This window comes from Uranotaenia lowii, chromosome 1, assembly GCF_029784155.1.
Source record: "Uranotaenia lowii strain MFRU-FL chromosome 1, ASM2978415v1, whole genome shotgun sequence".
NCBI classification, from domain to species: domain Eukaryota; kingdom Metazoa; phylum Arthropoda; class Insecta; order Diptera; family Culicidae; genus Uranotaenia; species Uranotaenia lowii.
In genome coordinates, this window is record NC_073691.1 from 17,717,391 (window position 1) to 17,742,118 (window position 24,728).

General features: G+C 38.3%; 2 protein-coding genes across 5 annotated transcripts in view; one reads left to right on the top strand and one right to left on the bottom strand.

Annotated features, from left to right (window-relative positions):
* Positions 1-5,571, top strand: part of LOC129756601 (tyrosine--tRNA ligase, mitochondrial) — a 74,059-nt gene extending 68,488 nt beyond the window's left edge. The window contains exon 4 of the mRNA XM_055753521.1: positions 5,443-5,571. The gene's annotated coding sequence lies outside the window, so the exon portion shown is untranslated. The remainder of the gene's footprint in view (positions 1-5,442) is intronic.
* The window catches only part of LOC129756616 (ELAV-like protein 2), a 38,366-nt gene extending 22,774 nt beyond the window's left edge, over positions 1-15,592 (bottom strand). For 2 of the 4 annotated variants that reach the window (XM_055753545.1, XM_055753531.1), the window contains exon 1: positions 14,111-15,592. The gene's annotated coding sequence lies outside the window, so the exon portion shown is untranslated. The remainder of the gene's footprint in view (positions 1-14,110) is intronic. The other 2 variants (XM_055753553.1, XM_055753538.1) reach the window with 1 other exon arrangement.
* Between the last annotated feature and the right edge of the window lie 9,136 nt (positions 15,593-24,728).

A 24,728-nucleotide genomic window follows, 5' to 3' on the forward strand; every position in this document is an offset into this window, starting at 1 on the left:
CATGCGGTTATGAAAATCGATTTTTCGCGTCCCCTCCGTCGAGTCGAGAACGAGACTGCTGATGCTGATGCCAGCAAAAATTTTTACCAAAGGGACCACGACGACGGGATGATTCTATGCATTCGCACAACAGATTCACAGATTTCCTAGCCGTCGTCGTGTGTTAGGGAAGGGTGACTGACTGGCTGACACGATAATAATTAGATGCGTGCACGACAGATAAGCGCCTACGGGTAGACAAAGTGGGACACCGATCCCCTCACATATGAATGTGTGTTCGAGTTAACATTTATTAGCCGTCGAGACAGGGGCGAGCAAGAGGGTCGGGGATTGAACAAAATATTTTCGCAGGATTACAGAAATTAGTCGGGATAAAATTCATTGAAAAGAAATTAAATCCTAACAAATAATTAGATCCAATCAAAAGGATAAGCCTTGGAAAAGAACCACAATGAACTTTATCCCCGGGACGTTCACGCGTTCTCAATTTGCCACACCCAAAAATGCAACCACGACAGCCTAGACGCTGCTAGGAAAATCCAACCCCGAGAAGGTCTAAAAGGAGTTTTTCTTCCATTTGCCAAACCCAGGAGAACATACATACATTCAGGCGCATCACATCCAGCAGTGACAAGTTGCAGCGAAAACTGGGTCACCTCCTCCCCCCTTTCGGGGTCGTTCACGGTTTCCTTCCTGTTTCCAGAATCGGAAGCCGTCATTTACTGTATTGCTGCTTGCTGCAGGCTGCTGCTCCCAGTTTGTGTCCTGTTGATGAGGTTCTGGTGAGCTCGGTAAAGACTTCCGGCAAAAATGAGAAGCGCTGGCGACTGATAATTGCATCAATTAGAAGTCGCCGGGAGGGCTGGAGAGCGAAATTTAAAAACAGGTTTCAAATAGGTTTTTTGATTGTTTTAATATTCGAGTTTACATTGAGAGCTTAAAGGGAAGATTCGGATTTGAAAATAAATTCTGAATCTGATTTCTAAGACCGCTTTCTTTTGATTTTATGAAGAATTTACTCATCGATTTTTATATTTTTGTGAACTTCAGTTCACAATGTTCTGATGCTTCTGATTAAGTTATAGTCTTTTAGGGTCATCTTGGTAGTTGATAATAAATTCGGTTGTAATATGACCTATTCAACGAGTGTTTGTATACATTTTTTGATAAATGGTTCTTACCCAGAGAACTTATTTAAGAGGGTTTGTTTGTTGAAATGAGAGCAAAGTTTCAGGATTTTGCTTAATCTAGTTCATGGGGCGCCATGGTCTAGGATAGATGAGCGAAAAAGGAGAGCTGTTTGTAGATTTTTGCGGCAACAACAACGTGATAATCGGGGGATCGCTCTTCCCCCATCGACCAGCAAATAAGGTCACTTGGGTATCTCGAGGTGGTCGAACAGATAATCAAATTAACCAAATCTGCATTAGTCGAAAATGGAGAAGGAGCCTTCTTGATGTCCGCAACATACGAACCGCAGACATTACATTTGACCATCACCTTGTCCTTGGTGAGATATGACTGAGAGTTGCGTGTGTCCAATGGTGCGGGGAGAAAATCGGATTGGTCGTCCGCCGGTTGGAGAATCCCGAGGTGAAAGAGGCATATGTTGAACAGCTATTCAAGTTATCCGAGCCTCGGAACTGATGAGACGGAACAGTCGAAGAACAGTGGGGTGGATTCAAGAATGCCTTTATCATGACGAGCCATGGTACTCTCGATTAAGTGTGTGGAAGAAAAAGTGAATGGATGTCAGATGAAATCTGGAGGATAGTCGATGATCGGAGAAAGGCGAAAGCCGGAATTGAGCAGGCATGTAGCGGGTCAGCCAAAGCAGCCGCCGCCTTTGGAGGTATCTGATAACTTATGACAATCCAAGACCGAGCAGGTCAGCTGTTGACAGACAGAAAAGATCAGCTCAAACGTTGGACTGAGCATTTTGAACAACTCTTCTGAGTCACAAATAGCGATGGCCAACAGACCCGCAGCTCGAGGCGTCAACAGTAAGTCGCATTAATGGCGTCCACTCGGAAGCGCCCTCGCTGGCTGAAATAGAAACGGCAATCAAAGACATCGTCTCTTCGCTGACATTTGGGATACTGCAACATTTCCGGCCGACTGGATGGAGGATGTCCTTGTAAAGGTCCCGAAGAAAGGAGATCTGACCGAGTGCGATAATTGGTGTGGCATAACTTTGACCTGTACAACTCTCAAAGTACTCTGCATAGTGATCCTGAACAGGATCCAGGAGAAAATCGATGCTATCCTCCGACGGTAACAAGCTGGATTCCGGAGGATCATGTGAAGACCACATCACAACGCTACGAATAATATTTACTGGAACAAATCAACGAATTCCAGGGCTCTTGGAGCTTGGACGACGAGGAGTCCCAAAAAAACTAGTGCATCTCATCGTAGCACAGTATGAGGCATTTTCGTGCATGGTCCTGTCCGACGGAGGTCCTGTCTTGTTCGATCCAATCTCGGTAACAGCTGGAGTGAGACAAGGATGTGTTTTATAACCGCTTTTTTTTCTCATCGTAGTGGATGAGATCCTGACCCGATCGATTGACTGTAGACCGAACTGAATATTGCCTTGGCGGCGCTAAAAATCGAGATTCGGGAGCGTAAGTGGAGAAGGATTATACATACGCTGCGAAAAGATGTGAACGAGATTTGCAGAGAGGCACTTGAGTGGAAACCAGAAGGGCATTGAAGGAGAGGCAGACCCAGAAGCTCGTGGTGGCGAAGCCTGGCCGCCGAAATCCGAACTGTCGACGAGAACCTTGACTGAGACCCAGTGAAGACGCTGGCTCCGGATCGTCGACCGTGGAGGTCTTTTACCACGGCCCTTTGCACCGGAGGATCGGCGCGGGAATTAGAGCACTTTTATCAGTGGTCCAAACTGCCGGTTTAGACCCAAATTCCGACCAAAGCAACCGCATCGATGGTCCGTTACACCAGTTTCATCTCAACATTTTTAGAACCGGTATAAGAGCATCTGTATTTGTGGTCTATTCTTGGGTCTAATTTATACAAGAATTGAACCGAAAAATTATATCCGATCCAATGAAAAAACTGGCAACTGCACTCGTGTTCCATTAACTGTCAAAAGGTTTAGAACTGCTTCAAATTGGATCCAAATCTCATCAGTTTTGGATCAATCCTTATACCAGCTCTAAAAAAATGAGTTGAAACTGGTATAATGGATCACCAGTGAGGTTGCTCGGGTCGGGATTCGGGTCTAAACCGGCTGTTTTTACCACGGATACAGGTGCTCTAAGGATTGATCCAAAACTGATTAGATTTATATCCGATTTGACGCAGTTCTCAACCGTTTGACAGTTAATGGAACACGAGTGGAGTTACCAATTTTTTTACTGGAGTGGATCTAATTTCATCTTTACAATTTTTGTGTAAATTAGATTGTAGAATAGACCAAAGATACAGCAGCTTTAAAGGACCCAAAAAGGGGTGAGGCATTGTAGATTATTTATTTCATATTATCTTCAGTGAAAATTGGATTACGTGCAATGTTTTGCAGTCGCAGTTATCCGTATAAAGGTTGACTGAAAAGCGATTAGTATGTAGAACTCCGACAGATTTTAAACTGATTTGACAGGTCGCACAAATGTACGAGTTCGCACAAATGTCGCTGTCATAGAGTGCGCAGTCCAATCTAGTGCGCTGCGATTGATAAAACATCCATTTTATTGGCGATATGCAGCTCGAAACTACGCTCAGAGGGCACTGTGATCAAAATGATGATGTTAATAATTGAACTGTCAAAATACGTAGTAATTTTAGACAACATTGAAGAAAATTGAAAAATTTCAGTGTTAATTGTATTATTATCTTTAAGAAGTTCGGGAATCTGGTAAGAAAAAGTGAATAACGTAATCATTCTTATTTTTTAAGCTTATCGAGTCCCTTTGCAAACGAATTAAAAATCGATCCATAAGAGAATGGAGAAGTTGAAAATATAATGCCGAAACCAAATTCACATCCAAGTCCCTCGAAACGTCTTATAGAGGAACCCAAGATCAAGAACTCCGATTCAATAACCCATTCGTTAACAGTTGAATTCGAACAAACTAGGAAAATACGCCAGATTTTTTTTAAGATCTATCGGCAGCTGGACCTTATTTACCACATTCAGTGGAATAGAAGAGCTCCGGTGCGATATATGTAAGCCTTATCAGATTCATGAACAAGAAACCTTCCTGGAAGAGGTGAAAGGCAGCATTAAAAATAGAAATTGCCGCCGACCGTGTTCTAGAGGATAGCGTTCAAGTCTTCCAAGCCAGAGGTCATGAGATCGATTCCCGGTCACGGCGTACATAGTACACTTTCTGTGGGTAGGTGATTTTAGCATTTGTAAGATACTAGCCATCTTGAAAGATGTACGCCTTAGAATTAAGTAAATTAGAAACATGAAGTTTCACTGAGATACTATATGTGTGTGTTCGTTTAAAAAAAAAATTCTGGAGAAAGTCTTTATTTTGAAGAAAAATGTGAACAAATGTGACTAGGAGTAATTGACTTCGATACAGAATTTAAATGAAGGAATCTATAACATTAAGATCTACTAATTTATTAAAAACGTAGGTTGAGAGCCATTTCAATTTGAAACGTGCCCAAATGATTCTTTGAGCACACGATTTTCCTCAAAATCAAGTTTTCTTCTTTCAGTAGATCCGTTGAAGCTATTATAATAAATTAGAGGTAATCTGGCAATAATTTTTTTTACACATTTATCTGTTTTGGCTTTGCAAGTACAAGTCAAAACTAAGGAAATACGGAATCTGATGCTAAATTCATCAATCCAGATGATTCCAAAAAAGTTGCATAATATCATCATCTTTCGCCGTTTGTCTCAAAAGTATAAGATTTCCATCATCTGATGGGGTGAAGTCGCAACAACTTCTTGGCCCAGATAATCCACACCCTGCCGAAGCTGTTGTTGACGGGCCGAGCGCTGTTAATGGAACACCTTCCGGTCCCAAGTGGCCCGTATTTTTCTCGTAGTTTTTTTTTGCTTCGGTTCTATCCGTTCTTCCTCCACATCAACCCCCAAGTCACTGAGGCAAGGCGCACCAAATCCATCCTGGAGAGCCAAATGTGTTTTTTCACCTCATCACCTTCACACTGGCACATGCATGGCACCATGGCACAAGGCAAAGCGCGCTCTTGTGGATTGTCTATTCCAGGAGGAGGAAGTTGGTCCTTTTTTCTGTATATCATCACCCACCATATTAAGGAACGGCGTGGCGGGGGTTGGGCCGCCCCTCGACCACCAGTTCCGGGTTTCAAGAATTTGCTTTTTTCCTGGTTTCTTTTTTTTCTCCCACCCGGAGGGTGGTTGAAGTTCCGATGCTAGAGTTCAGAGCGACAACAGTAGTCCCGGAAACATTCATTCACAGGTTTTTTTTTCTCCCGTAGGTTGCTCACCAATACCATGAAACGATCACTACGGCACGAGCGACAACACCATTAGGATCAGGACCAGGACATCTGCTGGCAAGGGAAACGTGTGAATGTGAAAAGCCGAACGCACGCGAGCTACCTAGTAGGTACATATAGACGCTGCTTGTGGGTGGAAAATTTCACACCCGGAACCGGGTGGCGGGCTCACCAATACCGAGACAATTCTCGAAAGAGCGCTCTGGTGAAAAAAGGTGCGGCGCGTTTCGATAGAGCCAAGCCAGCAATGGCCAGGCCAGGCAACGAACGCAGTCAACCGGCTAACCAACTCGAGGAGAGGCGAAAATCGATAGTTACGACGAGTAGGTAGCTGCCCCTGGGAAAATCGGTTCTGAATTCTGATCCTGAACAACCCACCAACATCAATGATGATGATAGTGATGATGATGATGTTGTCGTCGAATGATGGTGTGAACAAATATTTGTTGAAATCGCTTGTTTGCATTTGGTGGTTACTGTCGATAGATCAATGGTAGAAAACTTGTTTTCATCCAAATCGGATTTCCCTGGGGTTAATCTGGTTGAGGTTCAATTTTTATTTTTGAAGTGGTTTATTTCCACCCAACTAAGATCATCATGAAAATGTTCTTTCGTGAATTCAGATTATGAAAGTTACACAAAATTCTCATAAAAATTCTTTTTCGTGAATAGAAATTGTTCGTTTCGATGTTTCCTTTCTTACATATCTCCAGAACCTGAAGAAGAAGAGAACTCCCAACCGGACAAAGAAGGGGATACCTGATAATAATGTTACTAATACTATCACTTTTATAGTGTTACTAAAAAAAACTTTGGAAAGCTACTGAAGAGAGGAGGGACTCTAATAAATTCTTGAGAAAGCTCAAGCATGTTCCTTAGGCAATTATGACGATATTTTCAGATTTTTCTGGAGAGACTCTAACTTGTTTCTGAGGGTATTCATTGGAACACTTCAGGGTTCTTAACAAACAGCTTCAGCGAAGACCTAGAAGAGTTTCTAAGAGACTCTGGAGAGTTTTAACGAGATTCATTAGGAAAATTGAGAATAATTCATAAGAGAACTCAAAGTAGTACCATAGGGGACTCGGATGGACTTCCGGAGGGATTCAGTAAATTTTCTGAAGGGCCTCAACAGATTTCATCCAGGGACTCAGTAGAGTATATAAGGGTACTCAGAAGAATTTATAAGATTAGAGGCAAATCAGCCAAGCAAGCCTCTCTTATAAAATAAATTAAATTACCTAAATTTCTGGGCTCTATTGCTGTCCAAATCGAGACTACTGCGCAACCGACTTGATTGCTGGCTTAATCCTGTAAAGGTCAGTTGTGCTAGCGATTGTTCAACATCGTTGGATGAATTCGGTTCTCATACACTGCTTGTATGGTGAGAGCGCAAAGACAACTTATATCAACATGCCACACTCAGGGAAACTTAAAGTTTCTAAGGTGACTAAACAGAGTTCAGTCGAGTTTCTTGAGCGATTCGGGAGAGTTCCTGAGGAACTTGGAGACAACTTGGAACCGTTCCTGAGGGGAATCAGAAGGAGTTTCTGAGTGGAATGGGTCAACTTCCGAAGGGACTGGTGACAGCTCCTGAGGGGACACGGAACTCAGACTCGGAAGGGTTCCTGTGAAGACTCGAAGAGGTTTCTGGGGGGTTCGTGGGGGATACAGAATAGTTTTTGGGGAGCTCGTAGGGTTGGGTTCTTGTAGAGTCACTGAAAGGTTCCTGAGAGATCTTCAGAAATATCATGGAGAAATTCGGAAGGATACCCGGAGGGACTCGTAAAAACTCTCGAAGGATATTTGAAGAGTTGCTGAGGGGAGTTGGAAGGAATCCTAAGGAGTTTCTCAAAGGATTCGAAATAGTTCTAAGAAGGGTTTCTGAAAAGTTCTTGGGAGATTTGGAAGAGTTTTTGGGAGGACTGGGAAGTGTTCCTAAGGAGATTTGGAAGATTTGTAGAAGGGTCTCGAAACAGTTCTTCAAGTAATTTAGAAGAGTTTCTGGGATATTTGGATTAGTTTTTGGGAGGATTGTGAAGCATTCTGCGCGGCACTCGGAGAGTCTCGGAATTGTAATTCAGAGGAGTTGGAGAAGTTTGTAAAGGGGAATAGACGAGTTCCTGAAGAGACTCAAAAGGGTATCTAAGTGAACTTAGAAATGCTTCTGAGGGTGCTTGTGAAGAATTCCTGAGTTCCTGAAGGGTTTCAGGAGATTTGCTGAGGGAATACAAAGTAGTTCCAGGAGGACTTACAGCAGTTCCTGTAGAGTCACTAAAGGGTTCCTGAGAGATCTTCAGAAAGTCTATGGAGGAATTCGGAAGTATACCCGGAGTACTCGTAAAATCTCTCAAGGGGTCTCGGAAGAGTTACTGAGGGATCTTGGAAGGATGCCTAAGAAGTTTCGTAGAGGATTCGCAATAGTTCTAAGAAGGGTTTCGGAAAAGTTCTTGGGAGATTTGGAAGAGTTTTTGGGAGGACTGGGATGTGTTGCTAAAGAGACTTGAAAGATTTGTAGAAGGGAACAGTTCTTCAAGTAATTTGGAAGAGTTTCTGGGATATTTGGAATAGTTTTTGCGAGGATTGTGAAGTGTTCTGCGGGGCACTCGGAAGAGTACTAGAAGAGTCTCGGAAGAGTAATTCAGAGGAGTAGGAAAAGTTCATAAAAGGGAATAGGAGAGTTCCCAAGGAGGCTCAAAAGGGTATCTGAGTGAACTTAGGAATGCTTCTGAGGATGCTTGTGAAGAATTCCTGAGTTCCTGAAGGATTTCAGGAGAGTTCCTCAGGGAACTCAAAGAGATTCTTGGAGGACTTACAGCAGTTCCTGTAGAGTCACTGAAGGGTTCCTGAGAGATCTTCAGAAAGTCCATGGAGGAATTCGGAAGTATATCCGGGGCACTCGTAAATGCTCTCAAGGGGTCTCGGAAGAGTTACTGAGAGGAGTTGGAAGGATTCTACCTAAGAAGTTTCTCAGAGGATTCGGAATAGTTCTAAGATGGTTTCTGAAAAGTTCTTGGGAGATTTGGAAGAGTTTTTGGGAGGACTGGGAAGTGTTCCTAAGGGGACTTGGAAGATTTGTAGAAGGGTCTCGAAACAGTTCTTCAAATAATTTGGAAGAGTTCCGGGGATTTTTGGAATAGTTTTTGGGAAGATTAAGAAGAGTTTTGCGAGCCGCTCGGAAAAGTATTTGAGGTGTCTCGGAAGATTAATTCCTCTTTATAAAAAATTATAAAGGGGAAAAGGAGAGTTCCCGAGAAGACTCAAAAGGGTATCTGAATGAACTTAGGAATGCTTCTGAGGGTACTTGTGAAGAATTCCTGAGTTCCTGGAGGGTTTCAGAAGAGTTCCTGAGGAAACTCAAAGGGGTTCCTGGAGGATTTACAGGAATTCCTGTAGAGACACGGAAGGGCTCCTGAGAGATCTTCAGAAAGTTCATGATGAAATTCGGAAGTATACAAGGGGGGCACTCGTAAAAGCTCTTGAGGGGTCTCGGAAGAGTTACTGAGGAGAGCTGGAAGGAATCCTAAAAAGTTCCTGGGAGATTTGGAAGTTTTTCAGAGGATTGGAAAGTGTTTTTAAGGAGACTTGGAAGATTTCTAGAGGAGTCTTGGAACAGTTCTTGAAATAATTTGGAATAGTTTTTTTTTCTGAGAATTGAGAAGCGTTCTACGGGGCACTCATTCAGAAGAATTGGAAAAGTTTATTAAGGGAAAAAGGAGGATTCCTGAGGAGACTCAAAAGGTTATTTGAGTGAACTTAAGAATACTTCTGAGGATACTTGTGAAGAATACCTGAAAAAGTTCCTGAAAGTTTCAGGAGATTTCCTGAAGGGTTTCAGTAGATTTCCTGAAGGGTTTCAAGAGAGTTCCTGTAGGGTTTCAAGAGAGTTCCTGTAGGGTTTCAGGAGAGTTCCTGAGAAAACTTTGGAAAATTCATGCAGAGATTCGGAAGTGTCCTGGAAGAGAAGCTGAGGTGATTCGGAAAAGCTTCTGGAGTTAGGAGGAGTTCTTGGAACAACTCGGACTCGGGAGAGTTCTAGAGGGTTCTCGAGAGAATAACTGAGACTAGAATATGTTTCTAAAAACAATCAGAAGGAGCTCCTGGGAGGTTCAAGAAATTCCTCAGACAACTCTTAATGGTTCTTGAGGCCACTCTGGAGGGTTCCAAAGGTCACTCGGAAGATTTCTTGAGGGGACTCAAGAGGGGGAAAAGTTTTTGATGGGTCTTGAGAGGAAAAGTTTATAAAGAGAAAAAGGAGAGTTCCAGAAGGAACTTCAAAAAGTTCATACACAAATTTGGAAGTGTCTCGGAAAAGCTTCCGGAGGGATTCGAAGAAGTCCCTGGTAGATTTGGAAGAGCTTCTGGAGGTATTCGGAAGAGTTCTTGGAAGAACTCGAAAATGTTACTGGAGGACTCGAGAGTTCTAGGAGGGTCTCGAGAGAATAACCGAGAAGACTTGAAAGTGTTTCTGAAGAGAATCTGGAGGTTCAGAAAATTCCTCAGACAACTCTTAAGGGTTCTTGAGGCCACTCTGGAGGGTTCCAGAGGTGACTTGGAAGATTTCTTGATGGGACTCGGGATGGGTCTTGAGAGAGTTCTTGAGAGGAAAAGTTTATAAAGGGAAATAAGAAAGTACCTGAGGGAACTCAAAGGGAATCCTGGAGAATCTACAGGAGTTCCTGAGCAGACACGCAAGAGTTCTCGCGGGAACTTTGAAAAGTTCTTGCAGAGATTCGGTAGTTTGTCGGAAGAGTAGCTGAGATGATTCGGAAAAGCTTCTGGAGGGATTTGAAGGAATTCCTGGTAGATTTGTGAGAGTTTCTGGAGGTATTTGGAAGAGTTCTTGAAAAAACTCGGACGCGGGAGAGATCGCGGGAGAATCAGATGGAGCTTAAAAATTTCTTAAGAGTTCTTGAGGCCACTCCGGAGGGATTTAAAGGTCACTTGGAAAATTTTTTGAGGGGACTCGGAAGAGTTTGATGGGTATTGAGAGAGTTCATGAGAGGAAAAGTTTATAAAGAGAAATAGGAGAGTTCCTGGAGGAACTTTAAAATGTTCATGCAGAAATTCGGAAGTGTCCCGGAAGAGTAGCTGAGATGACTCGGAAAAGCTTCTGGAGGGATTTGAAGGAGTTCCTGGTAGATTTGGAAGAGTTTCTGGAGGTATTCGCAAGAGTTCTTGGAAGAACTCGAAAATGTTACTGGAGGACTCGGAAGAGTTCTAGAGAGAACCGATAACCGAGAAGACTTGAAAATGTTTTTAAAGAAAATCAGAAGGAGTTCTTGGGAGGTTCAGAAAATTTCTCAGACAACTCTTAAGGTTTTTTGAGGCCACTCTGGAGGATTCCAGAGGAGACACGGAAGATTTCTTGAGGGGACTCGGAAGAATTTTCGATGGGTCTTGAGAGAGTTCTTGAAAGGAAAAGTTTATGAAGGGAAAAAGGAGAATTCCTGAGGGAACTCAAAGGGGTTCCTGGAGTACTTACAGGAGTTTCTGTGGAGACACGGAAGAGTTCCTGGGGGAACTTTGAAAAGTTCATGCAGAGATTCGGAAGTGCTCCTGGGGCACTCGGAAGAATTCTCGAAAGGTCCCGGAAGAGAAACTGAGGTGACTTGGAAAGCTTCTGGAGGGATTTGAAGAAGTTTATGGTAGATTTGGGAGACTTTCTGGAAGTTCGGAATTCGAAAGAGTTTTTGGAAGAATTTGGAAATGTTCCTGAAGGACTCGGAAGAGTTCTATGTGGTTCTCGGGAGAATAACCGAAAAGACTTGAAAATGTTCCTGAAGCGGATCGGGAGGAGTTCCTGGGGGGGGGCTCAAAAAGTTCCTCGAATAACTCTGGAGAGTTCTTGAGGACAATCGGGAGGGTTCCTGAGGTGACCCGAAAGACTTTTTCAGGGAACTCTAAAGAGTTTGTGATGAGTCTTAAGAGAGTTATTGAGAGGCCGTGAAGTTATTGTGAGAACTCTTGTGAAATTGTTCCTGTAGAACTTTCTGCAGGTATTCCGTGGACAATTTGAAGATTTTTTAAAGGACTTTGAGAGTTTCCGGAAAGGGTATGAAGAGGGCCTGAGAAAACTTTGTGATGATTTAGTTTAGAATTGACGGATTGTCCTCCTTTTTTTAACATGCCACAGTCAATATTGTTCATTTTAATCATAGCTATTTGTTGTTGATGGTGTTAAACATCAACTTTCAAAATCTAAACAATTATAGGGGAACGATTATGCTTTCAACCTTCCACGTCCATTTTCTTACACACTTGCAGCAAAACTTTCTGAGCACCATAATCTACAATCTATACTCTTGCTGGATGTCTGTCACTTCACGACGAAGCACAACGCCCTCGAATGAAAATCTAATTTCCTTGTTTTCCAGAGCTTATCTACAAGTTGCACCACCCCGGACAAGGTTCAACCCTACCTGTTCTCCTAATGCCGTTGAGGACAGATATGGCTAGGCGCTCAACCTTTGGCGAAGAACTTCCACACAGTTGATTAAATGGCTGAGCAACAACAACACCATCAACCAGGTCCATGTAATAGATCATTTGAGAAGGATACAGGTGAGTAACTAGTAGACAGTAGCATTCTACAAAATAATTGCATCTACCTAAAACCCACGAGGACTCAGCTGGTTGAATGCGAGCGAGCGAGCGGGTTCTGTTGATTGTCGAATCGCGTGATTAGAAATGTTTTTTCGCCCAACCTTTGGAAAGGGGAAGGGGATCGGAATGAGGTTTCCAATTGGCCCCTGCGGGTTCGGTGGTGGTGGTTTGACACCTTCGCTTCCTCCTGTTTTGGCCGGGATGTTTCTAAGCATTTTTGAATTCTATTAAAGGGGGAAATGTCACTTTCTTATTTGTAACTGAATTCAGAACTTAGGATTAGAATTTACAATCAGTTTTCCGAATTAGAATTCAGAATCCGAATGGAAAATTCGAATTGGACCAATTTTTTTTTTATTTCAGGGACAAAAATTGAGAATCGTATTTCAGAATTCATGGTAAAATTCAGATGCAATAATTGATACATTGAATATTCTGTGCTACTCAAAGAGTAATGGGCGATTGGTATCTTCGTGAGTACTGCAAAAGCGCCTGATAGTATACCATGATGCTAAATCTGCGGCAAAATTTTCCGTAAAAGTAGATAGCACAAAACGCCTGTGCGTAGGCAAGGACTAAATTTCGGATGAGAGAAACTTTCAAATATCACAGGATGTAACTCGGGACGTATATTTGTATCCAAAAACGTACTTGGGTGTGTCCTAAATTTCAAGTGTTATTGAGTGCAACTTTTTTCTTATTTTTGCGTGTGATCAAATTTAGATTTTCTACTGCTTATTTTGATTTTTTTTTCTCCTTCAGATCATCAAACAAAAGATGATGTCCAACGAATTCTAACGATAATTGTACGGCTTTCATTTCCCCAAAACAGTTCGACTCTCATTTTCCACAAGCCATTGCATAATTCAAGGCGTTGACCGCCCATGGGATAAAGCTGAAAAGAACTACAGAGAACCATTGCCCGGTACTAGCATCCCCCGCAGCATCCCTTAGCCTATAGCTGAGAACAAACAAGGGAGAAAGTGAAAATCGGTTCCATTATGCCACCGCAGATTTTCGTGTGGATTTCAAAATCCGGGCGTGATGACCAGTAAATGGTTCGGTGTCCAAACCCAGCTAAAGCTAGGAGATATTCTGTCTAACAGGAGCCGCCAGAACTGAGCTAGAATGTGTGGGTTGGGGCGCGGAGGAGGTCACACTACTTTCTTTCCGGCTCCGTTTAGCCTAAGGGTGTTATCGGATCCTGCCCAGGCTGCTGTGAGGCGCACCAATACTACTACTAAACAGCAGTCCGGGACATCGCCGCCGAAGCCGGGAGACACACTTGACCGGATTCTGTTATGGAATGGGCCCGGTGCGGAGTGCATGACTGAAAACGCACAGCGCAGCTACTGCGCTTGTTAGAGTGCTCTCCCGCTCTTGGCTGCTGCCGGCGGTCTGCAAAAGTAGCAGCGCGTCTTGATACGGAGCTCGTTTCGAAAGGCAAAAACAACCTAAAAAATCCAACCAACCTTCCTTCCGGGGTAGACAGGTGCTGTGTTGTTCCACACCCGGTACTTCACGAAAAGAAACAATCTCTGCAACACAATGCCTAAAGAAAGGGTTAGTAGGATTGATTGACAGCTGACAGGCGCGCAGCGCGATTCCTTGCGTGGCCTGGTTTCTTGTTCTTACGCCCAACACCCTTCGAGTTGGTCCTTCGAGCCGGATAAAATCCCGCTGTGGAAATCTTTTCTGTTCTGATTTCAAGGAATAATGTAATCACACACCGAAAATAGGGTGGGGTCCGACGTTAGTTTTTGGCTAGCCGTCGTATTGAGAAAATATTCTGCAGGAGCACACGTACACGGCTTGTGCTCTCGTATTTAGTAGATGGTGCTGCTGCACACACCCGAGCGCGTGCTCTTATCGAGTGCGCGCCCGTAGGAACCGAAAATTCTCGAACAAGCGGCATCTCCTACTCGATGGCAAATTTTCGCGTGTGGGCGTTTTATTTTCTAACTCTCTCTTTCTCATTCAGTACCTATTGTCTTGCTACAAATTGTTTCTAATTTGAGGCGTGTGCCGGGGCTATACTTACCAAAAATGTTTCCTCGTTTTTGTTGTTGTCTTAATTTCTTCCCTAGTATCTTATTATATCATGAAAGTGCATCCAAAAGATTACAAGATGTAAAATTTCCTTATCACCTATGATCCCGTTATGCCTCTGCTCTCTTCCACTTTCTTCCTTTCCCGTTTTTTTTCCTCTGGAAATTGTCGACTTTTCTTTTGCGTTGTTTCAGCACATTTGTTCCGGGATCGGAAAAACGGTCGCCTATTCCTTCCGCTAGGTGTTTGCTGTTTCTGTTGTATTTATAATACTTAAACGCCTTTAGTTAGACTTAGTTGGTGTTATCTCTTGGGTTTGAAATTTATATCTCTGGTCTTGCTGCCTTGCTCTGGAGCACCTCCAATCGTGTGTAAATTTGCGATAAACTATTCTTCCGTTTGCTCTAATTTTTTTTTGTCTTATTTTGTTTGGTTGCTGTTGTTGTTGGTTTGATTAGGCGACAACGACGAAGACGACGACAACGACAATGAAAAAAGGGTGGAGTAGATTCCGCGTTTGCTTTCCGCTTCGCTGCACTTGCCCTACTGTGGTTTTTTTTCCTGCGCTCGTTCTCTGCCTACTTCTAGGGGATTTTCTCCTTCAGAAGAGGGGCACTCCCGGGAAAAAAAAACGCCAAACGCCAAATTTTTCTTCCTGGTCCGGAGCGGGATATTTCTGCTGCCGGGAGACCGTTTTCCGGTGTATGTGTGCTTCGGGATAGAAATAGACGAGACAGCCACAACGACAAGACGACGCGCGAGGAAAATCAAAATCCAGTTCACTTAGGGGATCGAGATTTAGAAATAAAAACACACATAATTCCACAACTTTGCTTAGTTAAAACTCTTCGTGATGGGAGAAAATTCTTATCAATCGCTATCGGAGCTACACCGCGTCCCAGATCGGAATCGGCGGAAATGGCGGATTGAACACACTATTTTACTTTCCAGAAGATTTTCTTATCACACGCGCGCTCACTTCGAGATTACTCCCTGGAATTTCACTCGTTCGGGCAGCAAAGGCTACGCCCCGTGGCTCTTTTTTTTCCTTCTACAATATATTTTTTGTATATATTATATTAACACGCTATATGCGCGTATAGCTATCGACGATGCTTTCCGCTGCTCTTTAGCTCAAGAAAACTTTTCTCCCCGGGAACAACCTTTCGTGTTTTGCGCCACACAGAAAAACTCAAGAAAGAACTCCGGAGGAAAATTTCGCGTTCGCGATCCGGTTTTCACACAGAATCACACCCTTCAGGGGATTTTCCGTTTCCTAGCTCTCACGCTCGTCAAACTTCCGTTCGGTGATTTCGAGCTTTCGATTTTATTTATATTTGGTTAATATTGATTTGAAACTGGAAAATATTACACTATTGCAAAAATTAAAACCAAAATTAAGATGATGCACGAACAGACGAAAAATCAACTTGTCTAGCGCTGGAAAATATACACTGGATTGAGGAGTCGATTCGCGAATAGGGAAAGTCAGAGGCCCAGTCAGTCAGTGCTGGCTTGTTCGGGTTTCGTCGTCGTCGTCGGCAGGATCGGGATCGGGTTTTCCCGAACGCCCCTTTGGCAGCCAGCAGCAGTAAGGCGGAGGTTTTTCCGAGCGCACCAATACAGACGAAGAGTTTCAGGAGCTGAATGGCGCACCACTACAGAGCTGTTTGGCCGGGGGGAGGAAATCCTTGCGTAGGGTGACGATTTCCAAAAGCAGAATTCTTTTGAACTCGTTTCAGATTATATCTGCGAAGAAAATAGTCAGGATAAAATCAGGAAATTAAATCCTTAATTTTGTCAATCCTGCGAATTTGAAAAAAATATAAAAAATTTATGAAATTAACAAAAATAAAGAAAATTACAAAAATGACAGCAAAGACAAAAATGGCATGAATGACAAAAATGGCAAAAATGACAAATATGACAAAAATGAAAAAATAAATACAATACAATAAAATTGACAAAAATGATAAAAATTACAAAAATTGAAAATAATGTGAAAAATGACAAAATTACAAAATGATAAAATTAATTTTTTTTTTTGTAGAGAAATGAATCCAACTTAAATGAAATTTCAGGGACTAGATAAGAGAAAATCGATGTTGAAAAACATGCGAAAAAAAATTCGCCTAGTCTCCCGGTGAGACTTGAACCCACATCTTGCGCCTCTCCGGGGCCCATGTATTAACATTCTACTACAGGAGACCAACCTGGCGCAAGATGTGGGTTCAAGTCTCACCGGGAGACAAGGCGAATTTTTTTCGCATGTTTTTCAACATCGATTTTCTCTTATCTAGTCCCTGAAATTTCATCTAAGTTGGATTCGTTTCTCTACAAAAAAAAAAGTTTCGCTGACTGAATGTTTGAGTCAAGACCCATCTCTGGGTCGCAATCTAAAAAAAGATAAAATTAAAAAACAATAAAATTAACAATTTTGTGTCATGACAAAATTCACAAAAATGATAAAAATACTAAAATGACAATAATTACAAAAATGACAAAAACGACAATAACTAGAAAAACTTACAGAAAGGCCAAAATTGACAAAAACTGCCAAAATTCCAAAATGACAAAAAGGACAAAAATGACAAAAATGACAAAAATGACAAAAATCACAAAAATGACAAAATTGACAAAAATGACAAAAATGACAAAAATGACAAAAATGACAAAAATGACAAAAATGACAAAAATGACAAAAATGACAAAAATGACAAAAATGACAAAAATGACAAAAATGACAAAAATGGCAAAAATGACAAAAATGACAAAAATGACAAAAATGACAAAAATGACAAAAATGACAAAAATGACAAAAATAACAAAATTGACAAAATTGACCAAAATGACAAAAATGACAAAAATGACAAAAATGACAAAAATGACAAAAATTACAAAAATTACAAAAATGACGAAAATGACAAAAATGACGAAAATGACAAAAATGACAAAAATGACAAAAATGACAAAAATTACAAAAATTACAAAAATTACAAAAATGACAAAAATGACAAAAATTACAAAAAAGAAAAAAGACAAAAATGACAAAAATGACAAAAATGACGAAAATGACGAAAATGACGAAAATGACAAAAATGACAAAAATGACAAGAATGACAAACATGACAAAAATAACAAAAAAATGACAAAAATGACAAAAATGACAAAAATGACAAAAATGACAAAAATGACAAAAATGACAAAAATGACAAAAATGACAAAAATGACAAAAATGACAAAAATGACAAAAATGACAAAAATGACAAAAATGACAAAAATGACAAAAATGACAAAAATGACAAAAATGACAAAAATGACAAAAATGACAAAAATGACAAAAATGACAAAAATGGCAAAAATGACAAAAATGACAAAAATGACAAAAATGACAAAAATGACAAAAATGACAAAAATGACAAAAATGACAAAAATGACAAAAATGACAAAAATGACAAAAATGACAAAAATGACAAAAATGACAAAAATGACAAAAATGACAAAAATGACAAAAATGACAAAAATGACAAAAATGACAAAAATGACAAAAATGACAAAAATGACAAAAATGACAAAAATGACAAAAATGACAAAAATGACAAAAATGACAAAAATGACAAAAATGACAAAAATGACAAAAATGACAAAAATGACCAAAATGACAAAAATGACAAAAATGACAAAAATGACAAAAATGACAAAAATGACAAAAATGACAAAAATGACAAAAATGACAAAAATGACAAAAATGACAAAAATGACAAAAATGACAAAAATGACAAAAATGACAAAAATGACAAAAATGACAAAAATGACAAAAATGACAAAAATGAAAAAAATGACAAAAACGACAAAAACGACAAAAACGACAAAAATGACAAAAATTACAAAAATTACAAAAATGACAAAAATGACAAAAATGACAAAAATGACAAAAATGACAAAAATTACAAAAATGACAAAAATGACAAAAATGACAAAAATGACAAAAATGACAAAAATGACAAAAATGACAAAAATGACAAAAATGACAAAAATGACAACAATGACAAAAATGACAAAAATGACAAAAATGACAAAAATGACATAAATGACAAAAATGACAAAAATGACAAAAATGACAAAAATGACAAAAATGACAAAAATGACAAAAATGACAAAAATGACAAAAATGACAAAAATGACAAAAATGACAAAAATGACAAAAATGACAAAAATGACAAAGATGACAAAAATGACAAAAATGACAAAAATGACAAAAATGACAACAATGACAAAAATGACAAAAATGACAAAAATGACAAAAATGACATAAATGACAAAAATGACAAAAATGACAAAAATGACAAAAATGACAAAAATGACAAAAATGAAAAAAATGACAAAAACGACAAAAATGACAAAAATTACAAAAATTACAAAAATGACAAAAATGACAAAAATGACAAAAATGACAAAAATGACAAAAATTACAAAAATTACAAAAATGACAAAAATGACAAAAATGACAAAAATGACAAAAATGACAAAAATGACAAAAATGACAAAAATGACAAAAATGACAAAAATAACAAAAATGACAAAAATGACAAAAATGACAAAAATGACAAAAATGACATAAATGTCAAAAATGACAAAAATGACAAAAATGACAAAAATGACAAAAATGACAAAAATGACAAAAATGACAAAGAATGACTCAAATCACAAAAATGACAAAAATGACAAAAATGACAAAAATGACAAAAATGACAAAAATGACATAAATGACAAAAATGACAAAAATGACAAAAATGACAAAAATGACAAAAATGACAAAAATGACAAAAATGACAAAAAAGACAAACATGACAAAAATGACAAAAATGACAAAAATAACAAAAATGACAAAAATGACAAAAATGACAAAAATGACAAAAATGACAAAAATGACAAAAATGACAAAAATGACAAAAATGACAAAAATGACAAAAATGACAAAAATGACAAAAATGACAAAAATGACAAAAATGACAAAAATGACAAAAATGACAAAAATGACAAAAATGACAAAAATGACAAAAATGACAAAAATGACAAAAATGACAAAAATGACAAAAATGACAAAAATGACAAAAATGACAAAAATGACAAAAATGACAAAAATGACAAAAATGACAAAAATGACAAAAATGACAAAAATGACATAAATGACAAAAATGACAGAAATGACAAAAATGACAAAAATGACAAAAATGACAAAAATGACAAAAATGACAAAAATGACAAAAATGACAAAAATGACAAAAATGACAAAAATGACAAAAATGACAAAAATGACAAAAATGACAAAAATGACAAAAATGACAAAAATGACAAAAATGACAAAAATGACAAAAATGACAAAAATGACAAAAATGACAAAAATGACAAAAATGACAAAAATGACAAAAATGACAAAAATGACAAAAATGACAAAAATGACAAAAATGACAAAAATGACAAAAATGACAAAAATGACAAAAATGACAAAAATGACAAAAATGACAAAAATGACAAAAATGACAAAAATGACAAAAATGACAAAAATGACAAAAATGACAAAAATGACAAAAATGACAAAAATGACAAAAATGACAAAAATGACAAAAATGACAAAAATGACAAAAATGACAAAAATGACAAAAATGACAAAAATGACAAAAATGACAAAAATGACAAAAATGACAAAGATGACAAAAATGACAAAAATGACAAAAATGACAAAAATGAAAAAAATGACAAAAATGACAAAAATGACAAAAACGACAAAAATGACAAAAATGAAAAAAATGACAAAAATGACAAAAATGACAAAAACGACAAAAACGACAAAAATGACAAAAATGACAAAAATGACAAATATTACAAAAATGACAAAAATGACAAAAATGACAAAAATGAACAAAAATGACAAAAATGACAAAAATGACAAAAATGACAAAAACGACAAAAATGACAAAAATGACAAAAATGACAAAAATGACAAAAATAACAAAAATGACAAAAATAACAAAAATGACAAAAATGACAAAAATGACAAAAATGACAAAAATGACATTAATGACAAAAATGACAAAAATGACAAAAATGACAAAAATGACAAAAATGACAAAAATGACAAAAATGACAGAAATGACAAAAATGACAAAAATGCAAAAATAACAAAGATGACAAAAATGACAAAAATGACAAAAATGACAAAAATGACAAAAATGACAAAAATGACAAAAATGACAAAAATGACAAAAATGACAAAAATGACAAAAATGACAAAAATGACAAAAATGACAAAAATAACAAAAATGACAAAAATGACAAAAATGACAAAAATGACAAAAACGACAAAAACGACAAAAACGACAAAAACGACAAAAACGACAAAAATGACAAAAATGACAAAAATTACAAAAATTACAAAAATGACAAAAATGACAAAAATGACAAAAATGACAAAAATGACAAAAATGACAAAAATGACAAAAATGACAAAAATGACAAAAATGACAAAAATGACAAAAATGACAAAAATGACAAAAATGACAAAAATGACAAAAATGACAAAAATGACAAAAATGACAAAAATGACAAAAATGACAAAAATGACAAAAATGACAAAAATGACAAAAATGACAAAAATGACAAAAATGACAAAAATGACAAAAATGACAAAAATGACAAAAATGACAAAAATGACAAAAATGACAAAAATGACAAAAATGACAAAAATGACAAAAATGACAAAAATGACAAAAATGACAAAAATGACAAAAATGACAAAAATGACAAAAATGACAAAAATGACAAAAATGACAAAAATGACAAAAATGACAAAAATGACAAAAATGACAAAAATGACAAAAATGACAAAAATGACAAAAATGACAAAAATGACAAAAATGACAAAAATGACAAAAATGACAAAAATGACAAAAATGACAAAAATAACAAAAATGACAAAAATAACAAAAATAACAAAAATGACAAAAATAACAAAAATGACAAAAATGACAAAAATGACAAAAAATGACTCAAATCACAAAAATGACAAAAATGACAAAAATGACAAAAATGACAAAACAGATAAAAATGACAAAAATTAAAAGAAAATTTGAAAAAAATGACAAAAATAACAAAAACTACAAAAATTACAAAAAGACCAAAATGACCAAACTGACCAAAATGACAAAAATGAACAAAAATGACAAAAATCACAAGAATTACAAAAATTTAAAATGACGAAAATGACAAAAATGACAAAAATGGCAAAAGGGCAAAAATGACCAAAACCAGAAAAATGACAATATTGACAAATAAAAACAACAAAAATGACAAAAATGACAAAAGTGACAAAAATAACAAAAATTACAAAAATTACAAAAATGACAAAAGTGACAAAAATGACAAAAATGAAAAAAAGACAAAAATTACAAAAATGACAAAAATGACAAAAATGACACAAATGACAAAAGTGACCAAAAGGACGAAAATGATTAGTATTACATAAATGATAAGTATTGACAAAAATGACAAAATTGACATAAATGGCAAAAATGACAAAAATGACCAAAAGGACGAAAATGATTATTATTACATAAATGATTAGTATTGCAAAAATGACAAAAATGACAAGAATCACAAAAATGACAAGAATCACAAAAGCATACAAAAATGACATAAACAAACAAAAATGACAAAAATGATAGAAAGACAAAAATGGCAAAAATTACAAAAGTGATTCAAATGACAAAAACGAAAAATTCGACTTTAATGACAAACATGATATGAATGACAGATTCGATTTAAATAACAAAAATGACTATAATATTTTTTTAAATTTTTGTCAAAAAAGTCATGGCTTATGTCTTTTCCAAGACTAATTTAATCCGAATTATTTCGGATTTAACCTATCTGTCTTCAACCGGACTTGCCGGCTCACAAACGCCATGATTTGCCTTCAAAACATTTCAGAGCTTTATGATTGTTGCATAGATTGTGACTTTAGTCACCCTATCCCCAACATCTTGAAAAAGGGTGCCGCGGACGATGCTTACTTGCTACTCTTATCACTACTGGCGCGACGACGAGGACCAAACCCAGCTGTTATCCCACTTCATCAGCCATCAGCCATCAGCAGCAGAACCAGACGACGAAGACCACGACAACTGTGCGGGTTTGTATCTGGTCGGTATCTAGGGTGGAAAATCGATTTTCCCTGGCGTTTTCTCATGTGCTGTGCATATGTGTTCGAAGACGACGACGACGATGGCGTCGCGATTGTCGTTCGAGGCGTATGGCGTATCCTTACCAATACACACACTGGACCTCCTTCCGGTGAAAATTTTGCTCAGGCATGGCTCAGGCAGGACACCAGCTCAGACAGCCTGGCTCGATCTGGCTTTGAGAACTTTGGCTGGCTGGCTGGTTGGATGGGAAAATCCTTCTTCGGGAAACGAGGGAAAGATGCCGGGATGGGGAAAGTGATAGGATTTTTTGATACAAGTCAACGCATGCGTGTCGGCTTGCTCGGGCTCGGGTGCTGGATTCGGATTTTTTTTCTTCTGAAAATGTTGGATATGTCTGAGTAATATGAATACAGGAGCTGTCGAGATACCAGGATTCAGCTGCTTCGGAAATTACTAGCTGGTAAAATTCTCAGGGTGGTTCAGATTTTTTTGACAATGTCCTCATTTGAATCTTGATTCTGGAATAGGATACTGAAATTTGAATTGAAAGTCTAAAATCAGATTCACTCCAGGGCAATTTTTCAATTTTCATAACCTAAAAACTTATCCTATTTGAACTCCTTCATACAAATTATTCTAAGTACCGGATCAGCTACGACGGCAACAAGAAAAGGAATATTAAAAAAACAAGCAAGCTACCTACCAATTCCAGGTTCGGAACATCCTCGGGCATATGGAAACAACACAGTTCACGATAAAACCCCAACACTAACACCAGCAGCAAAATTGAGTCGAGACCGGCAGAAAACCACTAGGTATAGAAAATTTCCACCCAAACCACCGACTAAAGTTTTCCCCCAAGCCTGTAAACTTGTCAATAAACTTTTTCAAAAGGACGTAAATAGTTAAAAAAACGTCAAAAAGGATTATAGGAGTTTGTGGGGAGGGCAAATCTCGCAAAGTAACTTTTTTCAAATTTTACGAGTTGTTACGGCATTTTTGAAAATCATTCCTCAGGCTTCCTCCCTCGTTCAACCGAAAGCCGGGCTTGCTGTGATTGAGAAGACTTCTTCGAGAAACGAGGAAAAATAATCGAAGTCTGGCCTACTGCCTACTTGCTGCCTTAGGCTTGTGTATGATGATGGCAAAATGTAGCCAATTCAAGAGTTGTCTTGCGGAAAATTGTCACTCAATGCCTCTTCCCTTACTTTGACGGAAACGGAACGTTCGGTGCTGGAAGCGAGATCAGCAGCAATGTGTTTGTCTCGTAGAGAATGATAAAATAAATTTAATGAAAGAAAAGCATTTCCTACTGCTTCGAAGAAGAAGGCTGCCGGCACTCGGGTGTGGTTCATTTTTTTCCTCAGGGCTTTCCGGGTCAGTAAAAGTTTTTTTTGCTCCTTAAAATCAGACGTAGGTATATTTGAGATGTGAAACACCACTACAACCAGAGAAAGTTGTCCAATGGTTTTTCTTTTCACATTAATACCTCTATCATCTGGCCGGATTTTTCAATCTGCCGAAGGGCATGGATTCACATTGTTGAAAATTTCGGTTAGTTCATTATTTTGTTTTAATAAAATGGGTACATTTCTTAGGGGCAGAAGAGCAAATGGTTGGTTTTTAAGGCGAACGGTGAGTGAAAAGCTAAATCACAATATTTAACTTCTTCATACACATCCTTTTGAAATTTGCAGCTGTTTTTCGGTTCACCGGGAAAACATCCTTTGTTTACCTCAGTAAACGTTATCGAAACAACCCACAGTTTCGACCACTTTGATAAGATGATTTTAATGTTAATTTAGGTTACAACAAGTTATTCCCTCCTTTCCTGTTGACAAATAAAAAATATCCCACTGAGACGTGACCGGGTCCTCAGAGTTTTACTTTAATTACTGGAAGAATTTATAGCCCTGGGCTGAAACTGACAACCTTCGGACACCCCGGTTGCCCCTTTTTCTGGCTACCTTCCTATTTCTCTCCGGAGATGACCAATCCCAGAAAATGAAAGCCAGCGTTAGGGGGGACAATTTAATGAATTGCCACTTCCGGGACTGTGATTCCTCCGAGAGATTTTCGGCTCACGCTTCATTACAAACAACAGAGCGGTACTCTCAAACTCTCAAAATAACTCAACACAGGATTCCACTGTGGGTTGCTTTGATTTATGGTCGAAGAAAGTAGGATGAAAAAAAATACCGCTATTAACCGAAAATAAAAGGAAAACACACGCCAATAAATGCAAATCATGTTTTGGAGTTGCCTCGAGAAATGTTGGACCCCTCCCCCTCCAATCTGTCCAAGTTCCTCTGGGAAAGCTAACCCCGGCCAACCAACCGACAACACAACAACCGGTTTGTCCTCCATTTCGGAAATATGTGAAATCGATATAATAATTTCTGCGCT